General features: G+C 38.0%; 49 non-coding genes across 49 annotated transcripts; all 49 read left to right on the plus strand.

Moving 5' to 3' along the window:
- The first annotated feature begins 127 nt into the window (after window positions 1–127).
- On the plus strand, window positions 128–246 carry LOC120578918 (5S ribosomal RNA). The gene has a single exon (XR_005644724.1). It is a non-coding gene; the product is annotated as a 5S ribosomal RNA (ribosomal RNA).
- Window positions 247–445: 199 nt separating this feature from the next.
- Window positions 446–564, plus strand: LOC120578919 (5S ribosomal RNA). The gene has a single exon (XR_005644725.1). It is a non-coding gene; the product is annotated as a 5S ribosomal RNA (ribosomal RNA).
- Window positions 565–729: 165 nt separating this feature from the next.
- Window positions 730–848, plus strand: LOC120578920 (5S ribosomal RNA). The gene has a single exon (XR_005644726.1). It is a non-coding gene; the product is annotated as a 5S ribosomal RNA (ribosomal RNA).
- Window positions 849–1,048: 200 nt separating this feature from the next.
- On the plus strand, window positions 1,049–1,167 carry LOC120578921 (5S ribosomal RNA). The gene has a single exon (XR_005644727.1). It is a non-coding gene; the product is annotated as a 5S ribosomal RNA (ribosomal RNA).
- Window positions 1,168–1,332: 165 nt separating this feature from the next.
- On the plus strand, window positions 1,333–1,451 carry LOC120578923 (5S ribosomal RNA). The gene has a single exon (XR_005644729.1). It is a non-coding gene; the product is annotated as a 5S ribosomal RNA (ribosomal RNA).
- Window positions 1,452–1,651: 200 nt separating this feature from the next.
- Window positions 1,652–1,770, plus strand: LOC120578924 (5S ribosomal RNA). The gene has a single exon (XR_005644730.1). It is a non-coding gene; the product is annotated as a 5S ribosomal RNA (ribosomal RNA).
- Window positions 1,771–1,935: 165 nt separating this feature from the next.
- On the plus strand, window positions 1,936–2,054 carry LOC120578925 (5S ribosomal RNA). Its single transcript, XR_005644731.1, has one exon. It is a non-coding gene; the product is annotated as a 5S ribosomal RNA (ribosomal RNA).
- Window positions 2,055–2,254: 200 nt separating this feature from the next.
- LOC120578926 (5S ribosomal RNA) lies at window positions 2,255–2,373 on the plus strand. The gene has a single exon (XR_005644732.1). It is a non-coding gene; the product is annotated as a 5S ribosomal RNA (ribosomal RNA).
- Window positions 2,374–2,538: 165 nt separating this feature from the next.
- LOC120578927 (5S ribosomal RNA) lies at window positions 2,539–2,657 on the plus strand. Its single transcript, XR_005644733.1, has one exon. It is a non-coding gene; the product is annotated as a 5S ribosomal RNA (ribosomal RNA).
- Window positions 2,658–2,822: 165 nt separating this feature from the next.
- Window positions 2,823–2,941, plus strand: LOC120578928 (5S ribosomal RNA). Its single transcript, XR_005644734.1, has one exon. It is a non-coding gene; the product is annotated as a 5S ribosomal RNA (ribosomal RNA).
- A 166-nt stretch (window positions 2,942–3,107) lies between these two features.
- LOC120578929 (5S ribosomal RNA) lies at window positions 3,108–3,226 on the plus strand. Its single transcript, XR_005644735.1, has one exon. It is a non-coding gene; the product is annotated as a 5S ribosomal RNA (ribosomal RNA).
- A 198-nt stretch (window positions 3,227–3,424) lies between these two features.
- On the plus strand, window positions 3,425–3,543 carry LOC120578930 (5S ribosomal RNA). The gene has a single exon (XR_005644736.1). It is a non-coding gene; the product is annotated as a 5S ribosomal RNA (ribosomal RNA).
- A 165-nt stretch (window positions 3,544–3,708) lies between these two features.
- Window positions 3,709–3,827, plus strand: LOC120578931 (5S ribosomal RNA). The gene has a single exon (XR_005644737.1). It is a non-coding gene; the product is annotated as a 5S ribosomal RNA (ribosomal RNA).
- Window positions 3,828–4,025: 198 nt separating this feature from the next.
- LOC120578932 (5S ribosomal RNA) lies at window positions 4,026–4,144 on the plus strand. Its single transcript, XR_005644738.1, has one exon. It is a non-coding gene; the product is annotated as a 5S ribosomal RNA (ribosomal RNA).
- A 165-nt stretch (window positions 4,145–4,309) lies between these two features.
- Window positions 4,310–4,428, plus strand: LOC120578934 (5S ribosomal RNA). Its single transcript, XR_005644740.1, has one exon. It is a non-coding gene; the product is annotated as a 5S ribosomal RNA (ribosomal RNA).
- Window positions 4,429–4,593: 165 nt separating this feature from the next.
- LOC120578697 (5S ribosomal RNA) lies at window positions 4,594–4,711 on the plus strand. The gene has a single exon (XR_005644511.1). It is a non-coding gene; the product is annotated as a 5S ribosomal RNA (ribosomal RNA).
- Window positions 4,712–4,908: 197 nt separating this feature from the next.
- LOC120578935 (5S ribosomal RNA) lies at window positions 4,909–5,027 on the plus strand. Its single transcript, XR_005644741.1, has one exon. It is a non-coding gene; the product is annotated as a 5S ribosomal RNA (ribosomal RNA).
- Window positions 5,028–5,697: 670 nt separating this feature from the next.
- LOC120578936 (5S ribosomal RNA) lies at window positions 5,698–5,816 on the plus strand. Its single transcript, XR_005644742.1, has one exon. It is a non-coding gene; the product is annotated as a 5S ribosomal RNA (ribosomal RNA).
- A 165-nt stretch (window positions 5,817–5,981) lies between these two features.
- LOC120578937 (5S ribosomal RNA) lies at window positions 5,982–6,100 on the plus strand. Its single transcript, XR_005644743.1, has one exon. It is a non-coding gene; the product is annotated as a 5S ribosomal RNA (ribosomal RNA).
- Window positions 6,101–6,300: 200 nt separating this feature from the next.
- On the plus strand, window positions 6,301–6,419 carry LOC120578938 (5S ribosomal RNA). Its single transcript, XR_005644744.1, has one exon. It is a non-coding gene; the product is annotated as a 5S ribosomal RNA (ribosomal RNA).
- A 165-nt stretch (window positions 6,420–6,584) lies between these two features.
- Window positions 6,585–6,703, plus strand: LOC120578939 (5S ribosomal RNA). Its single transcript, XR_005644745.1, has one exon. It is a non-coding gene; the product is annotated as a 5S ribosomal RNA (ribosomal RNA).
- A 165-nt stretch (window positions 6,704–6,868) lies between these two features.
- Window positions 6,869–6,987, plus strand: LOC120578940 (5S ribosomal RNA). The gene has a single exon (XR_005644746.1). It is a non-coding gene; the product is annotated as a 5S ribosomal RNA (ribosomal RNA).
- A 173-nt stretch (window positions 6,988–7,160) lies between these two features.
- LOC120578941 (5S ribosomal RNA) lies at window positions 7,161–7,279 on the plus strand. The gene has a single exon (XR_005644747.1). It is a non-coding gene; the product is annotated as a 5S ribosomal RNA (ribosomal RNA).
- A 199-nt stretch (window positions 7,280–7,478) lies between these two features.
- Window positions 7,479–7,596, plus strand: LOC120578670 (5S ribosomal RNA). The gene has a single exon (XR_005644484.1). It is a non-coding gene; the product is annotated as a 5S ribosomal RNA (ribosomal RNA).
- Window positions 7,597–7,761: 165 nt separating this feature from the next.
- On the plus strand, window positions 7,762–7,880 carry LOC120578942 (5S ribosomal RNA). The gene has a single exon (XR_005644748.1). It is a non-coding gene; the product is annotated as a 5S ribosomal RNA (ribosomal RNA).
- Window positions 7,881–8,078: 198 nt separating this feature from the next.
- On the plus strand, window positions 8,079–8,197 carry LOC120578943 (5S ribosomal RNA). Its single transcript, XR_005644749.1, has one exon. It is a non-coding gene; the product is annotated as a 5S ribosomal RNA (ribosomal RNA).
- Window positions 8,198–8,381: 184 nt separating this feature from the next.
- On the plus strand, window positions 8,382–8,500 carry LOC120578945 (5S ribosomal RNA). The gene has a single exon (XR_005644751.1). It is a non-coding gene; the product is annotated as a 5S ribosomal RNA (ribosomal RNA).
- A 200-nt stretch (window positions 8,501–8,700) lies between these two features.
- On the plus strand, window positions 8,701–8,819 carry LOC120578946 (5S ribosomal RNA). Its single transcript, XR_005644752.1, has one exon. It is a non-coding gene; the product is annotated as a 5S ribosomal RNA (ribosomal RNA).
- Window positions 8,820–8,984: 165 nt separating this feature from the next.
- On the plus strand, window positions 8,985–9,103 carry LOC120578947 (5S ribosomal RNA). The gene has a single exon (XR_005644753.1). It is a non-coding gene; the product is annotated as a 5S ribosomal RNA (ribosomal RNA).
- A 165-nt stretch (window positions 9,104–9,268) lies between these two features.
- Window positions 9,269–9,387, plus strand: LOC120578948 (5S ribosomal RNA). The gene has a single exon (XR_005644754.1). It is a non-coding gene; the product is annotated as a 5S ribosomal RNA (ribosomal RNA).
- Window positions 9,388–9,552: 165 nt separating this feature from the next.
- On the plus strand, window positions 9,553–9,671 carry LOC120578949 (5S ribosomal RNA). Its single transcript, XR_005644755.1, has one exon. It is a non-coding gene; the product is annotated as a 5S ribosomal RNA (ribosomal RNA).
- A 197-nt stretch (window positions 9,672–9,868) lies between these two features.
- LOC120578950 (5S ribosomal RNA) lies at window positions 9,869–9,987 on the plus strand. The gene has a single exon (XR_005644756.1). It is a non-coding gene; the product is annotated as a 5S ribosomal RNA (ribosomal RNA).
- Window positions 9,988–10,170: 183 nt separating this feature from the next.
- LOC120578951 (5S ribosomal RNA) lies at window positions 10,171–10,289 on the plus strand. The gene has a single exon (XR_005644757.1). It is a non-coding gene; the product is annotated as a 5S ribosomal RNA (ribosomal RNA).
- A 196-nt stretch (window positions 10,290–10,485) lies between these two features.
- Window positions 10,486–10,604, plus strand: LOC120578952 (5S ribosomal RNA). The gene has a single exon (XR_005644758.1). It is a non-coding gene; the product is annotated as a 5S ribosomal RNA (ribosomal RNA).
- A 200-nt stretch (window positions 10,605–10,804) lies between these two features.
- On the plus strand, window positions 10,805–10,923 carry LOC120578953 (5S ribosomal RNA). Its single transcript, XR_005644759.1, has one exon. It is a non-coding gene; the product is annotated as a 5S ribosomal RNA (ribosomal RNA).
- Window positions 10,924–11,123: 200 nt separating this feature from the next.
- LOC120578671 (5S ribosomal RNA) lies at window positions 11,124–11,241 on the plus strand. The gene has a single exon (XR_005644485.1). It is a non-coding gene; the product is annotated as a 5S ribosomal RNA (ribosomal RNA).
- Window positions 11,242–11,406: 165 nt separating this feature from the next.
- LOC120578954 (5S ribosomal RNA) lies at window positions 11,407–11,525 on the plus strand. The gene has a single exon (XR_005644760.1). It is a non-coding gene; the product is annotated as a 5S ribosomal RNA (ribosomal RNA).
- Window positions 11,526–11,723: 198 nt separating this feature from the next.
- On the plus strand, window positions 11,724–11,842 carry LOC120578956 (5S ribosomal RNA). Its single transcript, XR_005644762.1, has one exon. It is a non-coding gene; the product is annotated as a 5S ribosomal RNA (ribosomal RNA).
- Window positions 11,843–12,042: 200 nt separating this feature from the next.
- LOC120578958 (5S ribosomal RNA) lies at window positions 12,043–12,161 on the plus strand. Its single transcript, XR_005644763.1, has one exon. It is a non-coding gene; the product is annotated as a 5S ribosomal RNA (ribosomal RNA).
- Window positions 12,162–12,326: 165 nt separating this feature from the next.
- Window positions 12,327–12,445, plus strand: LOC120578959 (5S ribosomal RNA). Its single transcript, XR_005644764.1, has one exon. It is a non-coding gene; the product is annotated as a 5S ribosomal RNA (ribosomal RNA).
- Window positions 12,446–12,645: 200 nt separating this feature from the next.
- Window positions 12,646–12,764, plus strand: LOC120578960 (5S ribosomal RNA). The gene has a single exon (XR_005644765.1). It is a non-coding gene; the product is annotated as a 5S ribosomal RNA (ribosomal RNA).
- Window positions 12,765–12,964: 200 nt separating this feature from the next.
- Window positions 12,965–13,082, plus strand: LOC120578673 (5S ribosomal RNA). The gene has a single exon (XR_005644487.1). It is a non-coding gene; the product is annotated as a 5S ribosomal RNA (ribosomal RNA).
- Window positions 13,083–13,247: 165 nt separating this feature from the next.
- Window positions 13,248–13,366, plus strand: LOC120578961 (5S ribosomal RNA). Its single transcript, XR_005644766.1, has one exon. It is a non-coding gene; the product is annotated as a 5S ribosomal RNA (ribosomal RNA).
- A 200-nt stretch (window positions 13,367–13,566) lies between these two features.
- On the plus strand, window positions 13,567–13,685 carry LOC120578962 (5S ribosomal RNA). The gene has a single exon (XR_005644767.1). It is a non-coding gene; the product is annotated as a 5S ribosomal RNA (ribosomal RNA).
- A 200-nt stretch (window positions 13,686–13,885) lies between these two features.
- On the plus strand, window positions 13,886–14,004 carry LOC120578963 (5S ribosomal RNA). Its single transcript, XR_005644768.1, has one exon. It is a non-coding gene; the product is annotated as a 5S ribosomal RNA (ribosomal RNA).
- Window positions 14,005–14,169: 165 nt separating this feature from the next.
- LOC120578964 (5S ribosomal RNA) lies at window positions 14,170–14,288 on the plus strand. The gene has a single exon (XR_005644769.1). It is a non-coding gene; the product is annotated as a 5S ribosomal RNA (ribosomal RNA).
- A 200-nt stretch (window positions 14,289–14,488) lies between these two features.
- LOC120578965 (5S ribosomal RNA) lies at window positions 14,489–14,607 on the plus strand. The gene has a single exon (XR_005644770.1). It is a non-coding gene; the product is annotated as a 5S ribosomal RNA (ribosomal RNA).
- A 200-nt stretch (window positions 14,608–14,807) lies between these two features.
- LOC120578966 (5S ribosomal RNA) lies at window positions 14,808–14,926 on the plus strand. Its single transcript, XR_005644771.1, has one exon. It is a non-coding gene; the product is annotated as a 5S ribosomal RNA (ribosomal RNA).
- Window positions 14,927–15,091: 165 nt separating this feature from the next.
- LOC120578968 (5S ribosomal RNA) lies at window positions 15,092–15,210 on the plus strand. The gene has a single exon (XR_005644773.1). It is a non-coding gene; the product is annotated as a 5S ribosomal RNA (ribosomal RNA).
- The last annotated feature ends 58 nt before the right edge of the window (window positions 15,211–15,268 follow it).

Here is a 15,268-nt window from a genome sequence, read left to right on the forward strand (position 1 = left end):
TAATTTTACGTCGTTCCGTTAATTTACGCTACCTAACACTCTATTAGTTAATTAATTAGCGTAGTTTGACGTCTTTTTTGAAAAATAAATTAGAAATGCATATATACAATTACAACGCTTTACTCTCAGGTGCGATCATACCAGCACTAATGCACCGGATCCCATCAGAACTCCGCAGTTAAGCGTGCTTGGGCGAGAGTAGTACTAGGATGGGTGACCTCCTGGGAAGTCCTTGTGTTGCACCTCTTTTTGCCAAAATTTCGTGTTCTTTTTGTTAATTAGCGTAATTTTACGTCGTTTTTGAAAAATAAACTTCGATTGTATTTCATTTTTTCCGTTAATTTACGCTACCTAACACTCTATTAGTTAATTAATTAGCGTAGTTTGACGTCTTTTTTGAAAATAAATTAGAAATGCATATATACAATTACAACGCTTTACTCTCAGGTGCGATCATACCAGCACTAATGCACCGGATCCCATCAGAACTCCGCAGTTAAGCGTGCTTGGGCGAGAGTAGTACTAGGATGGGTGACCTCCTGGGAAGTCCTTGTGTTGCACCTCTTTTTGCCAAAATTTCGTGTTCTTTTTGTTAATTAGCGTAATTTTACGTCGTTCCGTTAATTTACGCTACCTAACACTCTATTAGTTAATTAATTAGCGTAGTTTGACGTCTTTATTGAAAAATAAATTAGAAATGCATATATACAATTACAACGCTTTACTCTCAGGTGCGATCATACCAGCACTAATGCACCGGATCCCATCAGAACTCCGCAGTTAAGCGTGCTTGGGCGAGAGTAGTACTAGGATGGGTGACCTCCTGGGAAGTCCTTGTGTTGCACCTCTTTTTGCCAAAATTTCGTGTTCTTTTTGTTAATTAGCGTAATTTTACGTCGTTTTTGAAAAATAAACTTCGATTGTATTTCATTTTTTCCGTTAATTTACGCTACCTAACACTCTATTAGTTAATTAATTAGCGTAGTTTGACGTCTTTTTTGAAAAATAAATTAGAAATGCATATATACAATTACAACGCTTTACTCTCAGGTGCGATCATACCAGCACTAATGCACCGGATCCCATCAGAACTCCGCAGTTAAGCGTGCTTGGGCGAGAGTAGTACTAGGATGGGTGACCTCCTGGGAAGTCCTTGTGTTGCACCTCTTTTTGCCAAAATTTCGTGTTCTTTTTGTTAATTAGCGTAATTTTACGTCGTTCCGTTAATTTACGCTACCTAACACTCTATTAGTTAATTAATTAGCGTAGTTTGACGTCTTTTTTGAAAAATAAATTAGAAATGCATATATACAATTACAACGCTTTACTCTCAGGTGCGATCATACCAGCACTAATGCACCGGATCCCATCAGAACTCCGCAGTTAAGCGTGCTTGGGCGAGAGTAGTACTAGGATGGGTGACCTCCTGGGAAGTCCTTGTGTTGCACCTCTTTTTGCCAAAATTTCGTGTTCTTTTTGTTAATTAGCGTAATTTTACGTCGTTTTTGAAAAATAAACTTCGATTGTATTTCATTTTTTCCGTTAATTTACGCTACCTAACACTCTATTAGTTAATTAATTAGCGTAGTTTGACGTCTTTTTTGAAAAATAAATTAGAAATGCATATATACAATTACAACGCTTTACTCTCAGGTGCGATCATACCAGCACTAATGCACCGGATCCCATCAGAACTCCGCAGTTAAGCGTGCTTGGGCGAGAGTAGTACTAGGATGGGTGACCTCCTGGGAAGTCCTTGTGTTGCACCTCTTTTTGCCAAAATTTCGTGTTCTTTTTGTTAATTAGCGTAATTTTACGTCGTTCCGTTAATTTACGCTACCTAACACTCTATTAGTTAATTAATTAGCGTAGTTTGACGTCTTTTTTGAAAAATAAATTAGAAATGCATATATACAATTACAACGCTTTACTCTCAGGTGCGATCATACCAGCACTAATGCACCGGATCCCATCAGAACTCCGCAGTTAAGCGTGCTTGGGCGAGAGTAGTACTAGGATGGGTGACCTCCTGGGAAGTCCTTGTGTTGCACCTCTTTTTGCCAAAATTTCGTGTTCTTTTTGTTAATTAGCGTAATTTTACGTCGTTTTTGAAAAATAAACTTCGATTGTATTTCATTTTTTCCGTTAATTTACGCTACCTAACACTCTATTAGTTAATTAATTAGCGTAGTTTGACGTCTTTTTTGAAAAATAAATTAGAAATGCATATATACAATTACAACGCTTTACTCTCAGGTGCGATCATACCAGCACTAATGCACCGGATCCCATCAGAACTCCGCAGTTAAGCGTGCTTGGGCGAGAGTAGTACTAGGATGGGTGACCTCCTGGGAAGTCCTTGTGTTGCACCTCTTTTTGCCAAAATTTCGTGTTCTTTTTGTTAATTAGCGTAATTTTACGTCGTTCCGTTAATTTACGCTACCTAACACTCTATTAGTTAATTAATTAGCGTAGTTTGACGTCTTTTTTGAAAAATAAATTAGAAATGCATATATACAATTACAACGCTTTACTCTCAGGTGCGATCATACCAGCACTAATGCACCGGATCCCATCAGAACTCCGCAGTTAAGCGTGCTTGGGCGAGAGTAGTACTAGGATGGGTGACCTCCTGGGAAGTCCTTGTGTTGCACCTCTTTTTGCCAAAATTTCGTGTTCTTTTTGTTAATTAGCGTAATTTTACGTCGTTCCGTTAATTTACGCTACCTAACACTCTATTAGTTAATTAATTAGCGTAGTTTGACGTCTTTTTTGAAAAATAAATTAGAAATGCATATATACAATTACAACGCTTTACTCTCAGGTGCGATCATACCAGCACTAATGCACCGGATCCCATCAGAACTCCGCAGTTAAGCGTGCTTGGGCGAGAGTAGTACTAGGATGGGTGACCTCCTGGGAAGTCCTTGTGTTGCACCTCTTTTTGCCAAAATTTCGTGTTCTTTTTGTTAATTAGCGTAATTTTACGTCGTTTCCGTTAATTTACGCTACCTAACACTCTATTAGTTAATTAATTAGCGTAGTTTGACGTCTTTTTTGAAAAATAAATTAGAAATGCATATATACAATTACAACGCTTTACTCTCAGGTGCGATCATACCAGCACTAATGCACCGGATCCCATCAGAACTCCGCAGTTAAGCGTGCTTGGGCGAGAGTAGTACTAGGATGGGTGACCTCCTGGGAAGTCCTTGTGTTGCACCTCTTTTTGCCAAAATTTCGTGTTCTTTTTGTTAATTAGCGTAATTTTACGTCGTTTTTGAAAATAAACTTCGATTGTATTCATTTTTTCCGTTAATTTACGCTACCTAACACTCTATTAGTTAATTAATTAGCGTAGTTTGACGTCTTTTTTGAAAAATAAATTAGAAATGCATATATACAATTACAACGCTTTACTCTCAGGTGCGATCATACCAGCACTAATGCACCGGATCCCATCAGAACTCCGCAGTTAAGCGTGCTTGGGCGAGAGTAGTACTAGGATGGGTGACCTCCTGGGAAGTCCTTGTGTTGCACCTCTTTTTGCCAAAATTTCGTGTTCTTTTTGTTAATTAGCGTAATTTTACGTCGTTCCGTTAATTTACGCTACCTAACACTCTATTAGTTAATTAATTAGCGTAGTTTGACGTCTTTTTTGAAAAATAAATTAGAAATGCATATATACAATTACAACGCTTTACTCTCAGGTGCGATCATACCAGCACTAATGCACCGGATCCCATCAGAACTCCGCAGTTAAGCGTGCTTGGGCGAGAGTAGTACTAGGATGGGTGACCTCCTGGGAAGTCCTTGTGTTGCACCTCTTTTTGCCAAAATTTCGTGTTCTTTTTGTTAATTAGCGTAATTTTACGTCGTTTTTGAAAATAAACTTCGATTGTATTCATTTTTTCCGTTAATTTACGCTACCTAACACTCTATTAGTTAATTAATTAGCGTAGTTTGACGTCTTTTTTGAAAAATAAATTAGAAATGCATATATACAATTACAACGCTTTACTCTCAGGTGCGATCATACCAGCACTAATGCACCGGATCCCATCAGAACTCCGCAGTTAAGCGTGCTTGGGCGAGAGTAGTACTAGGATGGGTGACCTCCTGGGAAGTCCTTGTGTTGCACCTCTTTTTGCCAAAATTTCGTGTTCTTTTTGTTAATTAGCGTAATTTTACGTCGTTTCCGTTAATTTACGCTACCTAACACTCTATTAGTTAATTAATTAGCGTAGTTTGACGTCTTTTTTGAAAATAAATTAGAAATGCATATATACAATTACAACGCTTTACTCTCAGGTGCGATCATACCAGCACTAATGCACCGGATCCCATCAGAACTCCGCAGTTAAGCGTGCTTGGGCGAGAGTAGTACTAGGATGGGTGACCTCCTGGGAAGTCCTTGTGTTGCACCTCTTTTTGCCAAAATTTCGTGTTCTTTTTGTTAATTAGCGTAATTTTACGTCGTTCCGTTAATTTACGCTACCTAACACTCTATTAGTTAATTAATTAGCGTAGTTTGACGTCTTTTTTGAAAAATAAATTAGAAATGCATATATACAATTACAACGCTTTACTCTCAGGTGCGATCATACCAGCACTAATGCACCGGATCCCATCAGAACTCCGCAGTTAAGCGTGCTTGGCGAGAGTAGTACTAGGATGGGTGACCTCCTGGGAAGTCCTTGTGTTGCACCTCTTTTTGCCAAAATTTCGTGTTCTTTTTGTTAATTAGCGTAATTTTACGTCGTTTTTGAAAATAACTTCGATTGTATTTCATTTTTCCGTTAATTTACGCTACCTAACACTCTATTAGTTAATTAATTAGCGTAGTTTGACGTCTTTTTTGAAAAATAAATTAGAAATGCATATATACAATTACAACGCTTTACTCTCAGGTGCGATCATACCAGCACTAATGCACCGGATCCCATCAGAACTCCGCAGTTAAGCGTGCTTGGGCGAGAGTAGTACTAGGATGGGTGACCTCCTGGGAAGTCCTTGTGTTGCACCTCTTTTTGCCAAAATTTCGTGTTCTTTTTGTTAATTAGCGTAATTTTACGTCGTTTTTGAAAAATAAACTTCGATTGTATTTCATTTTTTCCGTTAATTTACGCTACCTAACACTCTATTAGTTAATTAATTAGCGTAGTTTGACGTCTTTTTTGAAAAATAAATTAGAAATGCATATATACAATTACAACGCTTTACTCTCAGGTGCGATCATACCAGCACTAATGCACCGGATCCCATCAGAACTCCGCAGTTGGTGGGGGGGAAGGGGGATCCTGAAGTCTTTTTTTTTTTTTTTTTTTTTTTTTTTTTTTTTTTTTTTTTTTTTTTTTTTTTTTTTTTTTTTTTTTTTTACTTTTCTCAGGGCGATATACCAGATAATGCACCGATCCATCAGAACTCCGCAGTTAAGCGTGCTTGGGCGAGAGTAGTCTAGGATGGGTGACCTCCTGGGAAGTCCTTGTGTTGCACCTCTTTTTGCCAAAATTTCGTGTTCTTTTTGTTAATTAGCGTAATTTTACGTCGTTTTTGAAAAATAAACTTCGATTGTATTTCATTTTTCCGTTAATTTACGCTACCTAACACTCTATTAGTTAATTAATTAGCGTAGTTTGACGTCTTTTTTGAAAATAAATTAGAAATGCATATATACAATTACAACGCTTTACTCTCAGGTGCGATCATACCAGCACTAATGCACCGGATCCCATCAGAACTCCGCAGTTAAGCGTGCTTGGGCGAGAGTAGTACTAGGATGGGTGACCTCCTGGGAAGTCCTTGTGTTGCACCTCTTTTTGCCAAAATTTCGTGTTCTTTTTGTTAATTAGCGTAATTTTACGTCGTTCCGTTAATTTACGCTACCTAACACTCTATTAGTTAATTAATTAGCGTAGTTTGACGTCTTTTTTGAAAAATAAATTAGAAATGCATATATACAATTACAACGCTTTACTCTCAGGTGCGATCATACCAGCACTAATGCACCGGATCCCATCAGAACTCCGCAGTTAAGCGTGCTTGGGCGAGAGTAGTACTAGGATGGGTGACCTCCTGGGAAGTCCTTGTGTTGCACCTCTTTTTGCCAAAATTTCGTGTTCTTTTTGTTAATTAGCGTAATTTTACGTCGTTTTTGAAAAATAAACTTCGATTGTATTTCATTTTTTCCGTTAATTTACGCTACCTAACACTCTATTAGTTAATTAATTAGCGTAGTTTGACGTCTTTTTTGAAAAATAAATTAGAAATGCATATATACAATTACAACGCTTTACTCTCAGGTGCGATCATACCAGCACTAATGCACCGGATCCCATCAGAACTCCGCAGTTAAGCGTGCTTGGGCGAGAGTAGTACTAGGATGGGTGACCTCCTGGGAAGTCCTTGTGTTGCACCTCTTTTTGCCAAAATTTCGTGTTCTTTTTGTTAATTAGCGTAATTTTACGTCGTTCCGTTAATTTACGCTACCTAACACTCTATTAGTTAATTAATTAGCGTAGTTTGACGTCTTTTTTGAAAAATAAATTAGAAATGCATATATACAATTACAACGCTTTACTCTCAGGTGCGATCATACCAGCACTAATGCACCGGATCCCATCAGAACTCCGCAGTTAAGCGTGCTTGGGCGAGAGTAGTACTAGGATGGGTGACCTCCTGGGAAGTCCTTGTGTTGCACCTCTTTTTGCCAAAATTTCGTGTTCTTTTTGTTAATTAGCGTAATTTTACGTCGTTCCGTTAATTTACGCTACCTAACACTCTATTAGTTAATTAATTAGCGTAGTTTGACGTCTTTTTTGAAAAATAAATTAGAAATGCATATATACAATTACAACGCTTTACTCTCAGGTGCGATCATACCAGCACTAATGCACCGGATCCCATCAGAACTCCGCAGTTAAGCGTGCTTGGGCGAGAGTAGTACTAGGATGGGTGACCTCCTGGGAAGTCCTTGTGTTGCACCTCTTTTTGCCAAAATTTCGTGTTCTTTTTGTTAATTAGCGTAATTTTACGTCGTTTTGATCTCGTTGTAATTTACGCTACCTAACACTCTATTAGTTAATTAATTAGCGTAGTTTGACGTCTTTTTTGAAAAATAAATTAGAAATGCATATATACAATTACAACGCTTTACTCTCAGGTGCGATCATACCAGCACTAATGCACCGGATCCCATCAGAACTCCGCAGTTAAGCGTGCTTGGGCGAGAGTAGTACTAGGATGGGTGACCTCCTGGGAAGTCCTTGTGTTGCACCTCTTTTTGCCAAAATTTCGTGTTCTTTTTGTTAATTAGCGTAATTTTACGTCGTTTTTGAAAAATAAACTTCGATTGTATTCATTTTTTCCGTTAATTTACGCTACCTAACACTCTATTAGTTAATTAATTAGCGTAGTTTGACGTCTTTTTTGAAAAATAAATTAGAAATGCATATATACAATTACAACGCTTTACTCTCAGGTGCGATCATACCAGCACTAATGCACCGGATCCCATCAGAACTCCGCAGTTAAGCGTGCTTGGGCGAGAGTAGTACTAGGATGGGTGACCTCCTGGAAGTCCTTGTGTTGCACCTCTTTTTGCCAAAATTTCGTGTTCTTTTTGTTAATTAGCGTAATTTTACGTCGTTCCGTTAATTTACGCTACCTAACACTCTATTAGTTAATTAATTAGCGTAGTTTGACGTCTTTTTTGAAAAATAAATTAGAAATGCATATATACAATTACAACGCTTTACTCTCAGGTGCGATCATACCAGCACTAATGCACCGGATCCCATCAGAACTCCGCAGTTAAGCGTGCTTGGGCGAGAGTAGTACTAGGATGGGTGACCTCCTGGGAAGTCCTTGTGTTGCACCTCTTTTTGCCAAAATTTCGTGTTCTTTTTGTTAATTAGCGTAATTTTACGTCGTTTTTGAAAAATAAACTTCGATTGTATTCATTTTTCCGTTAATTTACGCTACCTAACACTCTATTAGTTAATTAATTAGCGTAGTTTGACGTCTTTTTTGAAAAATAAATTAGAAATGCATATATACAATTACAACGCTTTACTCTCAGGTGCGATCATACCAGCACTAATGCACCGGATCCCATCAGAACTCCGCAGTTAAGCGTGCTTGGGCGAGAGTAGTACTAGGATGGGTGACCTCCTGGGAAGTCCTTGTGTTGCACCTCTTTTTGCCAAAATTTCGTGTTCTTTTTGTTAATTAGCGTAATTTTACGTTTTGAAAATAAACTCGTTGATCTCCGTTAATTTACGCTACCTAACACTCTATTAGTTAATTAATTAGCGTAGTTTGACGTCTTTTTTGAAAAATAAATTAGAAATGCATATATACAATTACAACGCTTTACTCTCAGGTGCGATCATACCAGCACTAATGCACCGGATCCCATCAGAACTCCGCAGTTAAGCGTGCTTGGGCGAGAGTAGTACTAGGATGGGTGACCTCCTGGGAAGTCCTTGTGTTGCACCTCTTTTTGCCAAAATTTCGTGTTCTTTTTGTTAATTAGCGTAATTTTACGTCGTTTTTGAAAAATAAACTTCGATTGTATTTCATTTTTTCCGTTAATTTACGCTACCTAACACTCTATTAGTTAATTAATTAGCGTAGTTTGACGTCTTTTTTGAAAAATAAATTAGAAATGCATATATACAATTACAACGCTTTACTCTCAGGTGCGATCATACCAGCACTAATGCACCGGATCCCATCAGAACTCCGCAGTTAAGCGTGCTTGGGCGAGAGTAGTACTAGGATGGGTGACCTCCTGGGAAGTCCTTGTGTTGCACCTCTTTTTGCCAAAATTTCGTGTTCTTTTTGTTAATTAGCGTAATTTTACGTCGTTCCGTTAATTTACGCTACCTAACACTCTATTAGTTAATTAATTAGCGTAGTTTGACGTCTTTTTTGAAAAATAAATTAGAAATGCATATATACAATTACAACGCTTTACTCTCAGGTGCGATCATACCAGCACTAATGCACCGGATCCCATCAGAACTCCGCAGTTAAGCGTGCTTGGGCGAGAGTAGTACTAGGATGGGTGACCTCCTGGGAAGTCCTTGTGTTGCACCTCTTTTTGCCAAAATTTCGTGTTCTTTTTGTTAATTAGCGTAATTTTACGTCGTTCCGTTAATTTACGCTACCTAACACTCTATTAGTTAATTAATTAGCGTAGTTTGACGTCTTTTTTGAAAAATAAATTAGAAATGCATATATACAATTACAACGCTTTACTCTCAGGTGCGATCATACCAGCACTAATGCACCGGATCCCATCAGAACTCCGCAGTTAAGCGTGCTTGGGCGAGAGTAGTACTAGGATGGGTGACCTCCTGGGAAGTCCTTGTGTTGCACCTCTTTTTGCCAAAATTTCGTGTTCTTTTTGTTAATTAGCGTAATTTTACGTCGTTCCGTTAATTTACGCTACCTAACACTCTATTAGTTAATTAATTAGCGTAGTTTGACGTCTTTTTTGAAAAATAAATTAGAAATGCATATATACAATTACAACGCTTTACTCTCAGGTGCGATCATACCAGCACTAATGCACCGGATCCCATCAGAACTCCGCAGTTAAGCGTGCTTGGGCGAGAGTAGTACTAGGATGGGTGACCTCCTGGGAAGTCCTTGTGTTGCACCTCTTTTTGCCAAAATTTCGTGTTCTTTTTGTTAATTAGCGTAATTTTACGTCGTTTTGAAAATAAACTTCGATTGTATTCATTTTTTCCGTTAATTTACGCTACCTAACACTCTATTAGTTAATTAATTAGCGTAGTTTGACGTCTTTTTTGAAAAATAAATTAGAAATGCATATATACAATTACAACGCTTTACTCTCAGGTGCGATCATACCAGCACTAATGCACCGGATCCCATCAGAACTCCGCAGTTAAGCGTGCTTGGGCGAGAGTAGTACTAGGATGGGTGACCTCCTGGGAAGTCCTTGTGTTGCACCTCTTTTTGCCAAAATTTCGTGTTCTTTTTGTTAATTAGCGTAATTTTACGTCGTTTTATACTTGATTTTTTTTCCGTTAATTTACGCTACCTAACACTCTATTAGTTAATTAATTAGCGTAGTTTGACGTCTTTTTTGAAAAATAAATTAGAAATGCATATATACAATTACAACGCTTTACTCTCAGGTGCGATCATACCAGCACTAATGCACCGGATCCCATCAGAACTCCGCAGTTAAGCGTGCTTGGGCGAGAGTAGTACTAGGATGGGTGACCTCCTGGGAAGTCCTTGTGTTGCACCTCTTTTTGCCAAAATTTCGTGTTCTTTTTGTTAATTAGCGTAATTTTACGTCGTTTTGAAAATAACTTCGATTGTATTTCATTTTTCCGTTAATTTACGCTACCTAACACTCTATTAGTTAATTAATTAGCGTAGTTTGACGTCTTTTTTGAAAAATAAATTAGAAATGCATATATACAATTACAACGCTTTACTCTCAGGTGCGATCATACCAGCACTAATGCACCGGATCCCATCAGAACTCCGCAGTTAAGCGTGCTTGGGCGAGAGTAGTACTAGGATGGGTGACCTCCTGGGAAGTCCTTGTGTTGCACCTCTTTTTGCCAAAATTTCGTGTTCTTTTTGTTAATTAGCGTAATTTTACGTCGTTTTTGAAAAATAAACTTCGATTGTATTTCATTTTTTCCGTTAATTTACGCTACCTAACACTCTATTAGTTAATTAATTAGCGTAGTTTGACGTCTTTTTTGAAAAATAAATTAGAAATGCATATATACAATTACAACGCTTTACTCTCAGGTGCGATCATACCAGCACTAATGCACCGGATCCCATCAGAACTCCGCAGTTAAGCGTGCTTGGGCGAGAGTAGTACTAGGATGGGTGACCTCCTGGGAAGTCCTTGTGTTGCACCTCTTTTTGCCAAAATTTCGTGTTCTTTTTGTTAATTAGCGTAATTTTACGTCGTTTTTGAAAAATAAACTTCGATTGTATTTCATTTTTTCCGTTAATTTACGCTACCTAACACTCTATTAGTTAATTAATTAGCGTAGTTTGACGTCTTTTTTGAAAAATAAATTAGAAATGCATATATACAATTACAACGCTTTACTCTCAGGTGCGATCATACCAGCACTAATGCACCGGATCCCATCAGAACTCCGCAGTTAAGCGTGCTTGGGCGAGAGTAGTACTAGGATGGGTGACCTCCTGGAAGTCCTTGTGTTGCACCTCTTTTTGCCAAAATTTCGTGTTCTTTTTGTTAATTAGCGTAATTTTACGTCGTTCCGTTAATTTACGCTACCTAACACTCTATTAGTTAATTAATTAGCGTAGTTTGACGTCTTTTTTGAAAAATAAATTAGAAATGCATATATACAATTACAACGCTTTACTCTCAGGTGCGATCATACCAGCACTAATGCACCGGATCCCATCAGAACTCCGCAGTTAAGCGTGCTTGGGCGAGAGTAGTACTAGGATGGGTGACCTCCTGGGAAGTCCTTGTGTTGCACCTCTTTTTGCCAAAATTTCGTGTTCTTTTTGTTAATTAGCGTAATTTTACGTCGTTTTGAAAATAAACTTCGATTGTATTTCATTTTTTCCGTTAATTTACGCTACCTAACACTCTATTAGTTAATTAATTAGCGTAGTTTGACGTCTTTTTTGAAAAATAAATTAGAAATGCATATATACAATTACAACGCTTTACTCTCAGGTGCGATCATACCAGCACTAATGCACCGGATCCCATCAGAACTCCGCAGTTAAGCGTGCTTGGGCGAGAGTAGTACTAGGATGGGTGACCTCCTGGGAAGTCCTTGTGTTGCACCTCTTTTTGCCAAAATTTCGTGTTCTTTTTGTTAATTAGCGTAATTTTACGTCGTTTTTGAAAAATAAACTTCGATTGTATTTCATTTTTTCCGTTAATTTACGCTACCTAACACTCTATTAGTTAATTAATTAGCGTAGTTTGACGTCTTTTTTGAAAAATAAATTAGAAATGCATATATACAATTACAACGCTTTACTCTCAGGTGCGATCATACCAGCACTAATGCACCGGATCCCATCAGAACTCCGCAGTTAAGCGTGCTTGGGCGAGAGTAGTACTAGGATGGGTGACCTCCTGGGAAGTCCTTGTGTTGCACCTCTTTTTGCCAAAATTTCGTGTTCTTTTTGTTAATTAGCGTAATTTTACGTCGTTCCGTTAATTTACGCTACCTAACACTCTATTAGTTAATTAATTAGCGTAGTTTGACGTCTTTTTTGAAAAATAAATTAGAAATGCATATATACAATTACAACGCTTTACTCTCAGGTGCGATCATACCAGCACTAATGCACCGGATCCCATCAGAACTCCGCAGTTAAGCGTGCTTGGGCGAGAGTAGTACTAGGATGGGTGACCTCCTGGGAAGTCCTTGTGTTGCACCTCTTTTTGCCAAAATTTCGTGTTCTTTTTGTTAATTAGCGTAATTTTACGTCGTTTTTGAAAAATAAACTTCGATTGTATTTCATTTTTTCCGTTAATTTACGCTACCTAACACTCTATTAGTTAATTAATTAGCGTAGTTTGACGTCTTTTTTGAAAAATAAATTAGAAATGCATATATACAATTACAACGCTTTACTCTCAGGTGCGATCATACCAGCACTAATGCACCGGATCCCATCAGAACTCCGCAGTTAAGCGTGCTTGGGCGAGAGTAGTACTAGGATGGGTGACCTCCTGGGAAGTCCTTGTGTTGCACCTCTTTTTGCCAAAATTTCGTGTTCTTTTTGTTAATTAGCGTAATTTTACGTCGTTTTTGAAAAATAAACTTCGATTGTATTTCATTTTTTCCGTTAATTTACGCTACCTAACACTCTATTAGTTAATTAATTAGCGTAGTTTGACGTCTTTTTTGAAAAATAAATTAGAAATGCATATATACAATTACAACGCTTTACTCTCAGGTGCGATCATACCAGCACTAATGCACCGGATCCCATCAGAACTCCGCAGTTAAGCGTGCTTGGGCGAGAGTAGTACTAGGATGGGTGACCTCCTGGAAGTCCTTGTGTTGCACCTCTTTTTGCCAAAATTTCGTGTTCTTTTTGTTAATTAGCGTAATTTTACGTCGTTCCGTTAATTTACGCTACCTAACACTCTATTAGTTAATTAATTAGCGTAGTTTGACGTCTTTTTTGAAAAATAAATTAGAAATGCATATATACAATTACAACGCTTTACTCTCAGGTGCGATCATACCAGCACTAATGCACCGGATCCCATCAGAACTCCGCAGTTAAGCGTGCTTGGGCGAGAGTAGTACTAGGATGGGTGACCTCCTGGGAAGTCCTTGTGTTGCACCTCTTTTTGCCAAAATTTCGTGTTCTTTTTGTTAATTAGCGTAATTTTACGTCGTTTTTGAAAAATAAACTTCGATTGTATTTCATTTTTTCCGTTAATTTACGCTACCTAACACTCTATTAGTTAATTAATTAGCGTAGTTTGACGTCTTTTTTGAAAAATAAATTAGAAATGCATATATACAATTACAACGCTTTACTCTCAGGTGCGATCATACCAGCACTAATGCACCGGATCCCATCAGAACTCCGCAGTTAAGCGTGCTTGGGCGAGAGTAGTACTAGGATGGGTGACCTCCTGGGAAGTCCTTGTGTTGCACCTCTTTTTGCCAAAATTTCGTGTTCTTTTTGTTAATTAGCGTAATTTTACGTCGTTTTTGAAAAATAAACTTCGATTGTATTTCATTTTTTCCGTTAATTTACGCTACCTAACACTCTATTAGTTAATTAATTAGCGTAGTTTGACGTCTTTTTTGAAAAATAAATTAGAAATGCATATATACAATTACAACGCTTTACTCTCAGGTGCGATCATACCAGCACTAATGCACCGGATCCCATCAGAACTCCGCAGTTAAGCGTGCTTGGGCGAGAGTAGTACTAGGATGGGTGACCTCCTGGGAAGTCCTTGTGTTGCACCTCTTTTTGCCAAAATTTCGTGTTCTTTTTGTTAATTAGCGTAATTTTACGTCGTTCCGTTAATTTACGCTACCTAACACTCTATTAGTTAATTAATTAGCGTAGTTTGACGTCTTTTTTGAAAAATAAATTAGAAATGCATATATACAATTACAACGCTTTACTCTCAGGTGCGATCATACCAGCACTAATGCACCGGATCCCATCAGAACTCCGCAGTTAAGCGTGCTTGGGCGAGAGTAGTACTAGGATGGGTGACCTCCTGGGAAGTCCTTGTGTTGCACCTCTTTTTGCCAAAATTTCGTGTTCTTTTTGTTAATTAGCGTAATTTTACGTCGTTTTTGAAAAATAAACTTCGATTGTATTTCATTTTTTCCGTTAATTTACGCTACCTAACACTCTATTAGTTAATTAATTAGCGTAGTTTGACGTCTTTTTTGAAAAATAAATTAGAAATGCATATATACAATTACAACGCTTTACTCTCAGGTGCGATCATACCAGCACTAATGCACCGGATCCCATCAGAACTCCGCAGTTAAGCGTGCTTGGGCGAGAGTAGTACTAGGATGGGTGACCTCCTGGGAAGTCCTTGTGTTGCACCTCTTTTTGCCAAAATTTCGTGTTCTTTTTGTTAATTAGCGTAATTTTACGTCGTTTTTGAAAAATAAACTTCGATTGTATTTCATTTTTTCCGTTAATTTACGCTACCTAACACTCTATTAGTTAATTAATTAGCGTAGTTTGACGTCTTTTTTGAAAAATAAATTAGAAATGCATATATACAATTACAACGCTTTACTCTCAGGTGCGATCATACCAGCACTAATGCACCGGATCCCATCAGAACTCCGCAGTTAAGCGTGCTTGGGCGAGAGTAGTACTAGGATGGGTGACCTCCTGGGAAGTCCTTGTGTTGCACCTCTTTTTGCCAAAATTTCGTGTTCTTTTTGTTAATTAGCGTAATTTTACGTCGTTCCGTTAATTTACGCTACCTAACACTCTATTAGTTAATTAATTAGCGTAGTTTGACGTCTTTTTTGAAAAATAAATTAGAAATGCATATATACAATTACAACGCTTTACTCTCAGGTGCGATCATACCAGCACTAATGCACCGGATCCCATCAGAACTCCGCAGTTAAGCGTGCTTGGGCGAGAGTAGTACTAGGATGGGTGACCTCCTGGGAAGTCCTTGTGTTGCACCTCTTTTTGCCAAAATTTCGTGTTCTTTTTGTTAATTAGCGTAATTTTACGTCGTTCCGTT

Source organism: Medicago truncatula, chromosome 2 (assembly GCF_003473485.1).
Source record: "Medicago truncatula cultivar Jemalong A17 chromosome 2, MtrunA17r5.0-ANR, whole genome shotgun sequence".
In the NCBI taxonomy this organism is placed as follows: Eukaryota; Viridiplantae; Streptophyta; class Magnoliopsida; order Fabales; family Fabaceae; genus Medicago; species Medicago truncatula.